The sequence below is a fragment of the Poecile atricapillus genome, chromosome 1, assembly GCF_030490865.1.
Source record: "Poecile atricapillus isolate bPoeAtr1 chromosome 1, bPoeAtr1.hap1, whole genome shotgun sequence".
Lineage (NCBI taxonomy): Eukaryota > Metazoa > Chordata > Aves > Passeriformes > Paridae > Poecile > Poecile atricapillus.
The window spans coordinates 180,882,600-180,899,002 of NC_081249.1; positions in this window are offsets into that span (position 1 = coordinate 180,882,600).

Consider the following 16,403-nt stretch of genomic DNA (forward strand, 5'->3'; position numbering starts at 1 on the left):
TAAATTGGTCCAAAACATAAATTAGAGGTAACCCAAGCAAAAATATAAATCTGTATGTCAGACCAAAGTGGCACTGAACAACTGGCCTTGGAATAGTGGCTTAAACAGCAGCAAAATCAAAATATCCAGAAGAAATCAAAGCTACTTTTTGTTTGTACCACTGAAGGATAATCCCACTGAAGGATAATTTTTAACCCTGTCAGTGTCTGAGCGTGGCACAAAGAGACGAGCGGGCAGATCTCACTTCATTCAGACCAAATCACAGCGGAGTTACAGAATCCCTGAGCCTGGGGCTGAGCTGAGCCCAGCCTGGGGCTCCCTGAGCTCCTCAGCCGCCCTGGGGAGGAGGAGGAGGATGGACACGGGGGAGGAGGAGGAGGATGGACACGGGGGAGGAGGAGGATGGACACGGGGGAGGAGGAGGATGGACACGGGGGAGGAGGAGGATGGACACGGGGGAGGAGGAGGAGGATGGACACGGGCTGCAGGGGGAGGAGGAGGATGGACAGGGGGTGCAGGGGAGGAGGAGGATGGACAGGGGGTGCAGGGGAGGAGGAGGATGGACAGGGGGTGCAGGGGAGGAAGAGGAGGGACACGGGGGAGGAGGAGGATGGACACGAGCTGCAGGGGGAGGAGGAGGATGGACAGGGGGTGCAGGGGAGGAGGAGGATGGACAGGGGGAAGGAGGAGGATGGACACGGGCTGCAGGGGGAGGAGGAGGATGGACACGGGGGAGGAGGAGGATGGACACGGGCTGCAGAAGAGGAGGAGGATGGACACGGGCTGCAGGGGGAGGAGGAGGATGGACAGGGGGTGCAGGGGAGGAGGAGGATGGACAGGGGGTGCAGGGGAGGAGGAGGATGGACAGGGGGGAGGAGGGGGATGGACACGGGCTGCAGGTACCACCAGCACTCCCTGGGGAATCTGCTCGCTCACACAGGGGCTCCGAGCCAGCTCACACCCTGCAGACAGCACCAGCAGCCTTCCCTGCGCTTGGAATCGGGGCTTGGACTCTGCTCCGAGTCCAAACCACACCAAAAATAGCTTTATTTATCACATGGTGGCTCCCAGAACCATCAGTGTGATGTGCGGAATAAAGGAACCCTATAACTCGCAGAGTAGTTCTAAGAGCAGGTATGAATTTATTCAGCGCTGAGGTGCATGGGGATATCTCCTCTAAAAGCATGCACCCCTTTTTGATTGGGTTTTCCCTTTTTATCCTTTACAGACCAGGTTTACACGATACACCTAATACATATTCATTTCCTAACCCCGCCTGTCTTCATATTACAATTAGCCCTGTACCCCTTTCAGTCCTTTGGCCGCTTTTTTTTTGGACTTTAAATCCGTTTCTTCCAGCTTAGGGTCCGAGGAATCTCCTTTATCCTGTGGTGCCTTTGTCTTTGCATCTTGTTTGTGTATTTCAGCTCCTGATCTCACCGTGCAGTCTGACCCTTTTTCTTGTTTTTGTGGATTAGGGAGTCAGGGTATGGTTTTTGTCAGACACCCCTTTTAGTCAAGCATTTCTTCTTAATTCTTAATTTCTCTGTTTCAAGTGTTGAGAAGATGCTCTGAGAGCACCGGGGCCGAGCACTCCCCAGCACTGCCGGGGTCACCCTGGTTCGTGTCCCCAAATGCCACATCCCCACAGCTCTGAGCCCTCCCAGGGGAAAGGGCAGCGCTCTCTGTACCTGAAACAGAGAGAAATAAAGCAGGGAATTAATGTGTTCTTGAAATACAACAGCCTCAGGCATCTTGGAAAAGGAAATGGAATTGTGTAAAACGAGGTTCACATCATTTTTATAGAATTTAAAAGTTTAATAAAAAAACAATTAGGAGAAAAAATAAAGTAAAATATCCAGATCTGGCCGGGTGTCTCTGCATTCACCTCACTGACAAAGGATTGTCCCTTAAAAACAGAACCCTGCTCCATATCCATAAATTCTCACACATATTCACACATTCTTCTGTGGATCTTTGGGGTTCTTCTGTTCAGTTTTCTCTTGCCCCCTTCCCAATAGATCAATCCTCTTGGTGCCATCGAGATTTACATTCCCTGATACCAGAAATGCAATAAATTCCTGCCCCAGAGTTCTGGTCACTGCTGGCTTCATCTGGGTAAGAGAGTTTACAAATGCAGGAGTTCTCCAGCTATTTTTATTTTTTTTCCTCAGTCTGTGGGTTATACAAACAAAAGCAGTTTTTATTTTAATGCTATGCCATAGCCTAACATATATGTATTATACCACTATTTCTAAGTTTCATCAATAAGAGAAATAAAGAAAACTATATTAATACAACAAAATTTCTCATTCTTATACACATAACATTCATTTTAATATTTGTGAAAAGCCAACAATATTAAATGTATCTATAACAGAATCAAAGGGAGAGAAAGCAGAGTGGAGATGGAGCAAACCCCCTGCACTCATGTGGGGAGCAGAGCTGGGGATTGCTGGCTCTATAAAATGTGTCCCGTGATATAAACTGCAGTTCTGGGCTCCAGAGGCAGCCAGCTGCCAGCTGTTCACTGCAGGAGGCAGGGGGACACTGCATTCATCCCAGGATCACATCTGTGCTGTGCCACAGACACAAACATGGTTAATCCAACAGGATTTAACCACCACAGGCTCCTTTAAGGGTGTTATAGATACATTTTATATTGTTGGCTTTTTGCAAATATTAAAATGAATGTTATGTGTATAAGAATGCAAATTTTTGTTGTATTAACATAGTTTTCTTTATTTCTGTTATTGGTGAAATTTAGAAATAGTGCTATAATACATATATGTTAGGCTATGGCATAGTATTAAAATAAAAACTGCTTTTGTTTGTATAACCCAAAGACTGAGGAAAAAAACAAAAATATCTGGAGAACTCCTGCATTTGTAAACTCTCTTATCCAGATGAAGCCAGCAGTGCCCAGAACTCTGGGGGAGGAATTTATTGCATTTCTGGTATCAGGGAATGTAAATCTCGATGGCACCAAGAGGATTGATCTATTGGGAAGGGGGCAAGAGAAAACTGAACAGAAGAACCCCAAAGATCCACAGAAGAATGTGTGAATATGTGTGAGAATTTATGGATATGGAGCAGGGTTCTGTTTTTAAGGGACAATCCTTTGTCAGTGAGGTGAATGCAGAGACACCCGGCCACATCTGGATACTTTATTTTTTTTTCCTAATTGTTTTTTTTTTATTAAACTTTTAAATTCTATAAAAATGATGTGAAGCTCGTTTTTCACAAGGGCAGCTCTGGGGTTGTGTTTTCATAAGAACACCCAAAATACTGAGTTTGAAATGATGAAGGGAAAAAGCCTCTGGAATTCTTTGCCTATCAAAGCCTCCCTCCTCAAGGACAACATCAGTGAACTCCAGCCCTGGATGGAGCTTGTTCATTTGATTTTTTTTACTTGTACGACAAACGTGGGAAAAAACCCTCCAAACAATAAAAAAACCCAAGAATCAGGAACCTGCATCTGAATGCAGCAGCAGCAAATGGGAGACTTCAAAATGCAAATGGGAACTTCCAGGTGATGAAAGGAGCTCTTGTCAGGGCCAGGCTGCTCTCAGAGGTGGCTGCTGACTTCCCCCCAAAGGAAATTGCACACAAAGGCTTTGCTTATTTTTTCATCTTAATTTCTTCTTTCCTATTAATTTTTCGTTTTTTCATCTTCATTTTTTCACTGTTCTTTGAAGGAGGCAGCCCTTGATTCCCGCCCCAGTTTGCTGAGGAGCAGCCAGGAGATGCAGGGAGTGGCTGGGACCCTGTGCAGCCCCTGATGAGGGAACTGCAGCTCCTTCCCAAAAATCAGAGTGGATGCTGAGGAGAGGGCTCAGCTGGCCTGCCAGGACCTGCCCCAGAGAAACACAGCTCGAAACTGCCAAGGAGCTGCTCCTGGGGCTGTCTGGGGTTGGTGAATGGGAAATGTGTCTTGTCAGGCCTGGACTGCAGTGGGAAATGTTTATATACATATATATAGATATTATTGCATATATAAATATGTATAAAAATGACATCCCATCCCTGGAAGTGTTCCAGAACAGGGCTGGAGCAGCCCGGGACAGCGGGAGGTGTCCCTGCCATGGCAGGGGGGCACTGGGGGGGCTCTGAGGTCCCTCCCATCCCAAACCCTGCTGGATTCCAGGGTTCTGTGTGTTGGGGTTGGGTGTCCTTCTTTTAGCTCTTGAATTTTTACCCATTAGCTGCGGGGAAAACCTGACTGCGGGTACTTGGTGGGTGCTTGAGAGAAGACAAAGAGTGGCCGGGCCCAGGGGGGGAAGGGGACAGGAAACAGGAGGGTGGGGACAGTTTGGCGGCTTCTTCAGCTTCGGAGAACACTTTGGGAGAGGAGCTGCAACACTTTTGTTGCTGCGGAGAGAAGGGAATTTCGCCATCACCCAGACAGAGCTGCTGCTGCTTCTCCTTCTTCCCTCTTTGTTGGTGGCCTCGCACCCCCTGTCCTGCCGGGACTTGTGGCAGTGCCAGGCACCGCCGAGGAGCTGCTGATCCACCTCATCCACCATCCCGGGATCTCAGCTCATCCCTGCTGATCCACCTCATCCACCATCCCGGGATCTCAGCTCATCCCTGCTGATCCACCTCATCCACCATCCCGGGATCTCAGCTCATCCCTGCTGATCCACCTCATCCACCATCCCGGGATCTCAGCTCATCCCTGCTGATCCACCTCATCCACCATCCCGGGATCTCAGCTCATCCCTGCTGATCCACCTCATCCACCATCCCGGGATCTCAGCTCATCCCTGCTGATCCACCTCATCCACCATCCCGGGATCTCAGCTCATCCCTGCTGTTCCACCATCCCGGGATCTCAGCTCATCCCTGCTGTTCCACCATCCCGGGATCTCAGCTCATCCCTGCTGTTCCAGCTGAGTGTTCCTCAGAGCCCTGCAGGAGCACCGGCACTGCCCGAGGGGGTTTGTGAAGCAAAGCCTCTCCTCCATCCCTTCCCGTCTCAGCCCAGAAAGCTCTCACGGGCTCCCTGGTTCTGTTTTCTTGCTAACGCTGTAGTTATTGTTGTTTGTTTGCCTTGTTATAAATATTAGTAAAGAACTGTTATTCCTATCCCCAGACCTCTGCCTGAGAGCCCCTTGATTTCAGGATGATCATAATTCGGAGGGAGAGGGTCTGCATTTTCCATCCCAAGGGAGACTCCTGCCCTCCCTAGCAGACCCCTGTCTCCCAAAAACCGAGCCACCGTGTTTAGTGTGTCCCCAGCTGTGCTCCCACACCTGAACTGTGCTGTGATCCAACACCTGAACTGTGCTGTGATCCAACACCTGAACTCTGCTGTGCTCCCACACCTGAACTGTGCTGTGCTGTTCAGCGTGGTTAGCTCTGTGTTCAAGGGTTCTAGTGGAATGATTTCTGTTTCTGGGTGCAGGAGGCTCTGTCCAGCCCCAGCCACCCCTGCCTGTCCCCCCGGGTTTGTTGTGCACCAAAAATCTCCTGTGGAGGCCACCCCTGTGCAGGGGAAGCTGGAGGAGCCCTGAGGCAGCCAGAGCTGAGCACCAGCAGTGCTCATGTCCCTCGTGTCCCCCCATGTCCCTCATTGTCTTCACATTCCTTATGTCCCCCATGTCCCCATGTCCCTCTCATCCCCCATGTCCCCCATGTCCCCCATGTCCCCATGTCCCTCTCATCCCCCATGTCCCCATGTCCCCCATGTCCCCCATGTCCCCATGTCCCCCATGTCCCCCATGTCCCCATGTCCCTCTCATCCCCCATGTCCCCATGTCCCTCTCATCCCCCATGTCCCCATGTCCCCCATGTCCCCCATGTCCCCATGTCCCTCTCATCCCCCATGTCCCCATGTCCCTCTCATGCCCCATGTCCCCATGTCCCTCATTCCAGCGGGGCTGAGGCCACCCCTGGCAGGGCTGGCAGTGGAGCCTGGCCCAGAGCCAGGGGCTGGAATTCATCGAGCTCTGTCCTGGCAGTGCTTTCCTGGCCTGAGCCCATCTGCTCCTCACCAGGAGCTTTTCCAGCACTGCAGGGCCAGGCAAGAAAACACAGCAGAGCTGCTACAACATTTCCCCAGCACATTAACGCTCCCTCCTTCCTTCCTTGCTTTTTAATTATTTATAACTGTGGCACAGAATCCAAAAGTTCTTGGGGTTTGGCGCTGATTAAAAACCCAAATTTCCATAAATCCATAAACAGAAAATACTGCAGAGCAGTGGGAAGAGTGCTGTGCTTGAGTCATCTGCCAGCCTTCTGGGCTTCAGCAGCTCTTCACAATCCCAGGGACCCCGGGATCCACCTCCCAGTAACTCACCTGCAGTCCAGGAGGGGCCAGGGCAGGTGGGAGCAACCCCTACGGCCAAACAGGATCAACTGGAACAAGGAATTCAAAGGGATCCATCTCTGAGCAGATCAGCTTGGAGAGATCAGTGAGATCAGTGGAGATCAGTGAGCTGAGAGGATCTCTGAGCAGATCAGCTTGGAGAGATCAGTGAGATCAGTGGAGATCAGTGAGCTGAGAGATCAGAACCTCAGAGGGAGTGGCTGGACACACGTGGGAGGTTTATGGATCCAAACTGGCCCAGACAAATCCCTTTCCCCAACCCATTGCCTGCCTCTGGCAGCAGAGATCCTCTCCTGCTCCTCATGATGCTTCCCCTGGCCTTGGGTTCCACCCTTGGCTTCCCATGGTCTGTCTGCCCCTCTGGGAGGGGGAACTTCCCCAGGGGCAGCTGGGATTATCCTGACAGGTCATCCCAATGGGTTATCCTGACAGGTTATCCTGATGGGTTATCCTGATGGGTTATCCTGACAGGTTATCCTGACAGGTTATCCTGACAGGTTATCCCAATGGGTTATCCTGACAGGTTATCCTGACAGGTTATCCTGATGGGTTATCCTGACAGGTTATCCTGCTGGGTTATCCTGCTGGGTTATCCTGACAGGTTATCCTGACAGGTTATCCTGCTGGGTTATCCTGACAGTTTATCCTGCTGGGTTATCCTGACAGATTATCCTGACAGGTTATCCTGACAGGTTATCCTGACAGGTTATCCTGATGGGTTATCCTGACAGTTTATCCTGAGGTTCCAGGTTCAGGGGTGCCAGGTTCAGGGGTGCAGGGGTGCCAGGGGCAGAGGTGCCAGGCTGCAGGGGTTCAGAGGTGCCAGGTTCAGAGGTGCCAGGTTCAGAGGTGCCAGGTTCAGGGGTGCCAGGTGCAGGGGTGCCAGGCTGCAGGGGTGCCAGGCTGGCCAGGCTGCAGGGGTGCCAGGTTCAGGGGTGCCAGGCTGCAGGGGTTCAGAGGTGCCAGGCTGCAGGGGTGCCAGGTGCAGGGGTGCCAGGTGCAGGGGTGCCAGGTGCAGGGGTGCCAGGGGCAGAGGTGCCAGGCTGCAGGGGTTCAGAGGTGCCAGGTTCAGAGGTGCCAGGTTCAGAGGTGCTGATGCCCCCGTTCAGGGCAGCCCTTGCTGTTCCCCCCACACCTGCAGACGATGCAGGAGCCGGTACCAGAGGCAGAACCCGGAATCCTTCCCTGGATTTCCATCGGTTTCCATGGCAATGGGAGTGCCAGGGGATGCTGGAGCAGAGACAGAGCTGGCACAGAAAAGGGCCCCGGATGAACGGAGCAGAACCACAGATCCCAGCATGGCCAAAGAACCTGGAGGGAACGAGCCAGAACAAAGGGATTCACCACAACTTCCAGCAGAACTGGGGAAGGCTTAAGGAGCAAATCCCACCTTTTAACAGCCAGAAGCCAGAAATAAATGAAAAGGGAGAGTAATATGGGGGAAAATGTAACCCCAGACATCTCACATATCCTGGCTTCTCCTAGAGATGAGGAAGGAATCCTTTGAAAGGTGGAATCACCCAGGACAGGGAAGCTTTGGTCTGCCCTCCTGCAAGGTCATTCCAGGACATGCATCATCCTGCTGGAATCCCTTTTTCCAGACTTTCTTTCCCCTTCCCATGGTGAGGGCAGAGCTCAGACCCCAGCAGGTTTTTGGGGGATTTTTAAACCTGGCTCATTTTCTCTCCCCTGATGCTCTGCCTCAGGGAAACGTGGGACGAGCAGGAGAAATGAAACCTGTGGTGCAAGTTAAAGCACACAGGGAAGGTGCAGGGCTCTGGTGCCCCAGCCCGAGGCTGTAGGGACAGACACAGGGCACAGCAGGGAAGGGCCAGAACTGCCCCCTGTGCACCCCGTGCCCCCCGTGCCCCCCAGGGGTCCCTGCCTGGCAGCCTGTGACCTAACCCCCAACACAGCCCTTCCCTCCAACTCACCCTCTCCAAGCCTGGGGGGCTCATTCCCTAACAAGGAACCTTCCAGACACATCCAAAATCTCTGTAAGAAGGAAAAACAGGCTTTTCCAGATGCATCCAAAGCAGATAAAAATAAGGGAGCAGAAATGTACATTGAATTAAATCAGAGTTTTCTAAAGGAAGCTGATGAAAAATAAAAGAATGTGGAATTGCAATCACTGTTAATTTTCATTCAGATTGGGTCTGTTTGACCACTAAAGCTCTCTCTGTTTGTAAATGTGTGTTAATTTTAATATGAAAAGTGTCACTTCTACATAAAAAAGGATTTATTGAAGATTGAGATGAAGCACTTTCAGAAATCAAAGTCTGGAACATTTCATTCTGATAATGTTCAAATCCAATGTTTGGGAATTATGTGATTTATTTTTTTTTTTAACTAATCTCTTTGCTGATTTCAACCTACTTTAGCAGATCTTCCATTCCTATGAAACTTCATAGTTCAATCAATTATTTAATTAAAAAACAAAGGAATTCAATTCTTCATCCACCAGAGAGGTCCTGGAGCAGACCCAAGAGCAGCCCAGAGCAGGAATGAACTGCTGCACATCCCCAGGCCAGCCAGGATCTTCCTCTGGATTCCTGCTCCCTTCCCGTTCCCTTCCTCTCCCTGCTCCCAGAACACAATTCACAGTGGATTCTTTCTGACACAATTTCTCTGGTGGACTCTCAGCCCAAGCTGCATTTCCCAGCACGGACAGGGCACTGCAGGAACCACAGAGCCCCCAAACCATCCACGGGGCTTTGGGGAGCTTCCAGGGAAGAGACGGATCCAGGGAGAGCTTCCAGCACATTCCAGGGCCTGGAGGGGCTCCAGGAGAGCTGGAGAGGGACTGGGGACAAGGGATGGAGGGACAGGAGCCAGGGAATGGCTCCCAGTGCCAGAGGGCAGGGATGGATGGGAGATTGGGAATTGGGAATTGCTGGCTGGGCTGGAATTGCCAGAGCAGCTGTGGCTGCCCCTGGATCCCTGGCAGTGCCCAAGGCCAGGCTGGACATTGGGGCTGGACATTGGGACAGTGGGAGCTGTCCCTGCACATCCAGGGGGGCACTGGGGGGGATTTCAGGTCCTTCCCAGCCCAAACCATTCCCTGATCCTCTGACAGATGGAAGTTGAAGGCTGAGTCCCAGAGAAATGCCAGGGGGGACAGGAGCCCCCAGGCTCTGTCCCCATCCCCTCCTGCCCCTGCAGCAGCCAGGGCTGGGCAGAGCTGGGATGGGATTGTGCAGGGAAATCCCTCAGCAATCCTTGGGGCTGGGATGGGATTGTGCAGAGAAACCCATCAGAAATCCCTGGGGCTGGGATGGGATTGTGCAGAGAAACCCATCAGAAATCCCTGGGGCTGGGATGGGATTGTGCAGAGAAACCCATCAGAAATCCCTCAGCAATCCCTGGGATGGGATGGGATCTGGGATCATGCAGATAAATCCATCAGCAATCCATCAGAAATCCATCAGCAATCCCTGGGGCTGGGATGGGATGGGATTGTGCAGAGAAATCCATCAGCAATCCCTGGGGCTGGGATGGGATCTGGGATCATGCAGGGAAATCCCTCAGCAATCCCTGGGGCTGGGAAGGGATCATGCAGGGAAATCCATCAGAAATCCATCAGCAATCCCACGTGCAGGCCCCACAGCTCTGCTGGGGCTCGCTGCTTTCTGTGCCTGTGCTGGGCCCTTCACTGCCCCTGAACACAGACTTCACCTTCAAAAAGAACAACTCCTAATCATTTTCAGCTGGCTTTAACCACGAATGTGTCAGATTCTGAATGTCTTGTGATGGAAAGACTTAATGCCTATTAATTAGGATCAGTATTACTATTTTTATGTGAAGTCTCCATGGTAATAATTCTGTTCTGGAGGGTGTCAGGGGAAAATTTGGGATGATTTTGATATGAAGAGTGCAGACCATTGCCACAACACTCTCAGTCTCTCAGCAGGGTCACTGTGAAAGACAAGATGCAGATTTTGTCCCTTTTCATCAATCCCTGAGAGGATAATTTTTAGAGAAGCAGCTACTCATAATTTCAGCAGTTCAAGCACAGGAGTGTCTGTACATGTAATTACATTTCCCTTACTAAGTTGATTCCTTGTGAGATTGCTTTCCAGCGTGCAGAATTTCTTGTTTGAAATTCCACCAAGCAGAGCTCAGAATTTCCTTGCCTGATTCATTAAAAAAACTCTTGTTTTTTAAAGACAAACATGGATCAATCCAGAAACACCATGAGATAGTCTTGACTTCCTCTGGGTTAAAATATTCAGGCTGAAGGGGGGGTTCTGCATTCCATATTTTCTTTTTTTCAGTTTATTTTTCCCAAAAATTATTTATTCTTGCTTTTGTTGTGTTGTCATCTGAAAATTCTTCCCTTTTTCCCCAGAGCTCCCACTGTCCCAGGAGCTCCAGCCCCAGGGTCCAGCCTGGCCTGGGACACTGCCAGGGATGCAGGGATAACCTGGGGATAACCTGCTGGCCCTGGGGATAACCTGGTGGCCCTGGGGATAACCTGGTGGCCCCAGGGATAACCTGGTGGCCCTGGGGATAACCTGCTGGCCCTGGGGATAACCTGGTGGCCCCAGGGATAACCTGGTGGCCCTGGGGATAACCTGCTGGCCCTGGGGATAACCTGGTGGCTCTGGAAATAACCTGGTGGCCCTGGGGATAACCTGCTGGCCCTGGGGATAACCTGGTGGCTCTGGAAATAACCTGGTGGCCCTGGGGATAACCTGGTGGCCCAGGGGATAACCTGGTGGCCCTGGGGATAACTTGCTGGCCCCAGGGATAACCTGGTGGCTCTGGAAATAACCTGGTGGCCCTGAGGATAACCTGGTGGCCCTGAGGATAACCTGGTGGCCCTGAGGATAACCTGGTGGCCCTAAGGATAACCTGGTGGCCCTGGGAATAACCTGGGAATAACCTGGGGATAACCTGGGGATAACCTGGGGATAACCTGGTGGCCCTGAGGATAACCTGGTGGCCCCAGGAATAACCTGGTGGCCCTGGGGATAACCTGGTGGCCCCAGGGATAACCTGGTGGCCCTGGGGATAACCTGGTGGCCCTGAGAATAACCTGGTGGCTCCAGGGATAACCTGGTGGCCCTGGGGATAACCTGGTGGCCCTGGGAATAACCTGGTGGCCCTGGGAATAACCTGGTGGCCCTGTGGATAACCTGGTGGCCCTGGGGATAACCTGGTGGCCCTGGGAATAACCTGGTGGCTCCAGGAATAACCTGGTGGCCCTGTGGATAACCTGGTGGCCCTGGGGATAACCTGGTGGCCCTGGGGATAACCTGGTGGCCCCAGGGATAACCTGGTGGCCCCAGGGATAATCTGGTGGCCCTGGGGATAACGTAGAAGAGAGGGGAAGAGGAGGCTGCTGCAGCCAGAGCAGCCCCAGGCCAGGCAGTGCCGCTCCCAGCCCTGGCATCACCCGTGGCCGATCACTTCTGGCTCCTCTCCCGAGTGGAGACAAAACTCTCACTGCCTCAATAAATACATTTTCCAGCTGTGGCTCCTGTGTTTGTCCTGTGATTTATCCCTTCCTCAATAAATACATTTTCCAGCTGTGGCTCCTGTGTTTGTCCTGTGATTTATCCCTTCCTCGATATCTCATCTTCACCTTGCACAAATGGGTGCAGCTGCCCTCCAAGGGCCGCTGGCTTCTGCAAGCCTTTGTCTTGGGGCAGCTTTGGGGGGTTTTATCTTTGGAGATGTTTCTTGCTGATTCCAAAATGAGCTGACATGCTGAGATACTGTACAGGCATAACAGAAATTCAGATCAAGAAATCTGAAGGGTTTTGGCTGAAACTGTTCACCAAATTGAATCTAATTTGCAAAAGATTGTGCCCAACACCAAACTGAAGTTTCTGATGTAATTAAACTGTTCCACCTGTCTGGGGTGATTATGGACTGCATTACTGATATTATTTTCACATTCCTTTTCTAAACATGGAGATTATGATGGCACAAACAGATTTAAAAATAAGCTCATTTGGGTTTTTTTAAGCAGATCTCCTTTTTTGATCCATATCCTTTTTAGCTCATTTGCACACAATACCAGTGGAAAAGGCACCTTTTTCCCCCTTTTCATTTCGCATCCCTGTGACAGAAAATAGCAAACAGACTTTTAAAATAATGACTCCCAGTTTGAAACCTTGACTAATGAGGTACAGCCTGCTTGAACAGCATTGTTCTGAAGGCTTAAAACCAGGGAATGGAAATGAGATCATTCCCACATCAGCTGCAGTGGCCACAGCTCCCAAACTCCATGGAAATGGCTCCAAGGGAACCCTTGGGTGCTCAGGGCTGCTCCTGGAGCCACCAAGGGCTGGCTGCAGATCCAGGGGCCACCAGAGATGCTTCTCCAGGGGAGCAGGACCCAGAATGGAGTCAAAGCTTCTCCTGTCCCGGGGTGTGGGAGAGACCCAGCCCAGGCTATGGAGAAGGAGGTGATTTCCTGAGCTCTGCTGTGATTACATCTCCACTGCAGCAAATAACGGGGATTTTACACACAGCCTCCAGAGAGCTTTGGGCAAATAATTAAAGCAAATAGTCCATTATTCCTTGATTAATTTTGTCCGCTTGTTTCGTCTTCTCCTAACGAAACATCCTTGCTCTTATTCCTTTTTCGTTGGGTAAATTTATTGTTCAGATTTATCCCTCATTCAGATTCATTTGAAGAATATTTCATTTTCAGTTTCCAGGGAGCCCAGGGCCCGTCCCAGCCCTGGGGTGGCAGCGGGGCCAGGGCAGTGCCCGTCCCTGTGCTGGCCCTGCAGGGCTGGGCAGGGCTGGAGGGACAGGGACAGGACCTGGAGGGGCTGCAGTGAGCCCAGGGAATGGAGCTGGGATGGGGCTGGAGCCCCAGGAGAGGCTGAGGGAACTGGGAAAGGGCTGGAGAATTGCTGAGGGAGCTGGGAAAGGGCTGGAGAATTCCTGAGGGAACTGGGAAGGGGCTGGAGAATTGCTGAGGGAACTGGGAAGGGGCTGGAGAATTCCTGAGGGAACTGGGAAGGGGCTGGAGAATCGCTGAGGGAACTGGGAAGGGGCTGGAGAATTCCTGAGGGAACTGGGAAGGGGCTGGAGAATTCCTGAGGGAACTGGGAAGGGGCTGGAGAATTCCTGAGGGAACTGGGAAGGGGCTGGAGAATTCCTGAGGGAACTGGGAAAGGGCTGGAGCCCCAGGAGAGGCTGAGGGAACTGGGAACAGGCTCAGGGAACAGGGACAGGACAAGGGGAAATAGCCCCAGGTTGTGCCAGGGCAGGTTCAGGTTGGATATTGGGAAAATTCTTTCCTGGAAGAGGTTGCAAAGCACTGGCAGGGGCTGCCCGGGGTGCAGTGCCCATCCATGGGGGGATTTAAAGCCCTGTGCTCCTGGCACTGGGGACAGGGGGCACTGGTGGCCTGGGCATGGCTGGGGAAGGGCTGGACCCGATGGGCTCTGAGGGGTTTCCCCATTCCCAGCTAATTCTGTGATTCCACATCTGGAATCCCCCCTGGGTGTGGGCAGAAGATGAGGGGTCAGGTGAGGGTGGGCTGTAAGAAACAGGAGCTTCCCCTGCGGAGGCTCCAGGAATGTCACATTTCTGAGCAGCACCAGAGCAGGATCCTGCATGGCACTGCTGATATTCCTGATTGCTGATTTGGGGCTAATCCTGAGCTCATTTCTGGCTCTGGGGCTGGGGCTGGGGCTGGGGCTCCACACCCTGGTGAGGAGAGCCCCTCTCTGCCACAGCCCCAGGGCCAGCAGCCCCTGGCACTCAGTGACTCTGGCTCCTGCCCCGTGCAAGGAAAGCACTGCCAGCACTAAAGCCACAAAAAAGTGTCATTTTCCAGCCCAGACCAGGACAGAGCCTCGCTGAGAGCCGGGAACTTCAGAGAAACATTTCCATCAGATATAAAATGGCTCCGCTCAGATATTGATTAAGGGCTGAAACAGAAGCAGTTACAAGTAATTTATTCTTTATACCCTGACATAATACAGGAATTATTTAATTAGGAACAGAATTATTTACAGAAGGTGCATTTGTGGCGAGTTTAAATCAATAGGTTTAGTTAATAAGCAAAAATATAAATCTAGGTGGAGTTTAATTAACTGCAGGTCTGTCAGCAGTGCTGTGAGTGCATCCTGCTGGCAGCAGCTCTGGGGAATTTTTACACCTTTGAATGAATTTCTCTGTGCAGGTTTCATGCTCTCCTGTAGAACAGGAGCAGAGGGGAGCCAGCCCTGTGCCTGGTGCAGATGTTCCAGCAGCCATGGGAAGCTGTGCCAGGGCTCCAGGAGAGCTGGACTGGGACAAGGGAACGGCTCCCAGGGCCAGAGGGAAGGGCTGGATGGGATTTTGGGGACTGGGAGCTGTTCCCTGGGAGGGAGGGAGGTGCTGGCACAGGGTGCCCAGAGCGGCTGTGGCTGCCCCATCCCTCAGTAAAAAGTCACTTTCCTCACTCAGAAATGGGGCTCCTTTTCCTAAGCATGAGCCCCTTGCTGAGGGAAATCTGATGCAAAACCTAAAAATTATTAAGGAAAGTCAGAGTTTTGGACTTTTGGAAGAAAGGTCTGCAGTTCTTAGGGAAATCTGTAATTTCCAAGGGAATTTCTGCTAGGATGAGAACCTCTGGCTGTTTTTCTTTCTTTTATATCAGTAGAAATGGAAATATGGATTCACTTAGAGTTGGATCAGTCCAGAGGTTCCAGAATTTATCCTCAACACTTTAAAAACAGAGTGGTTTTTGGAAGAGGATAATTTTCTCTTTTCTCCAGAGGCAGCAGGAAGGATGGAGAACAAGTTCCCCGTTTCATCACAATATTTTTCAGTGAAGGAAGGCCCAGAATATTCTTGATCTGTCTGGTAATGTCCCTGCTCCACAGCACCGACAGGAAAATGGGGGTGAGCAAAGTGAAACATTATTCATTCACCTCATTCCCATTGTTTACCATAACAGAGATTTATCTCAGCCCAGGCAGGAATCCCTTTCTCCTTCATGCCAAGCTCCTGAACTGGGATTGAAGCCACTGACTTGTTTTAATTAACACTAATGCTCAATTAAATCAAGTAAACATTAAGATTCATGAATTACAACCTTCATTTGATTTGAAGGCAGCTTGTCAGGACACAAGCACACAAAAGCCGGAGGTTTGGGATGCCCTCGGGATGCTTGGGATGCTTGGGATGCCCTCGGGATCCTTGGGATGCTCCTGGGAGGCTCGGGATGCCCTCAGGAGGCTCGGGATGCCCTCAGGAGGCTCGGGATGCTCTCAGGAGGCTCGGGATGCCCGGGATGCCCTTGTGATGCTCGGGATGCTCCCGGGATGTTCAGGATACCCTCGGGATGTTCGGGATGCCCTCAGGAGGCTCGGGATGCTCTCAGGAGGCTCGGGATGTTCAGGATGCCCTCGGGATGTTCAGGATGCCCTCGGGATGCTCGGGATACCCCTGGGATGCTCGGGATGCTCCCGGGAGGCTCTGGATGCTCGGGATGCCCCCGGGATGCTCAGGATGCTCCCGGGAGGCTCGGGATGCTCGGGAGCCCTCGCTGGGCTGTGTCACCCCAGGCTGCCGGGAGCAGGAGCTCTTGGGGTGCTCGGGATGCTCCCGGGATGCTCAGGATGCTCGGGATGGCTCTGGGATGCTCAGGATGCTCCCGGGATGCTCAGGATGCCCTCGGGATGCTCGGGATGCTCCCGGGATGCTCAGGATGCTCGGGACGGCTCTGGGATGCTCGGGATGCTCCCGGGATGCTCAGGATGCCCCCAGGATGCTCAGGATGCCCTCGGGATACCCTCGGGATGCTCGGGAGCCCTCGCTGGGCTGTGTCACCCCAGGCTGCCGGGAGCAAGAGCAGGCAGCCCCAGGAGCAGCCCGGCAGAGCTGGGGCACACGAGGCTGGCACACTCCCTGCCTCCTGGGCTGATCTGTGTGCACTCCAGCTGTCAGCAGCAAAGATGACAGATTCGCCCTGTCAATCACATTAAGAAGAGAATAGCAAAACTAATTTGGCTTATCATCAAGAGAATAAATCTTGCTGGGAAGGCTGGTGTGGTGTTTCCTTATTGCAAGCAGCTCCTCTGGCAGCCGGAGGCAGCTCTGGGCTGGCACTGAGGGC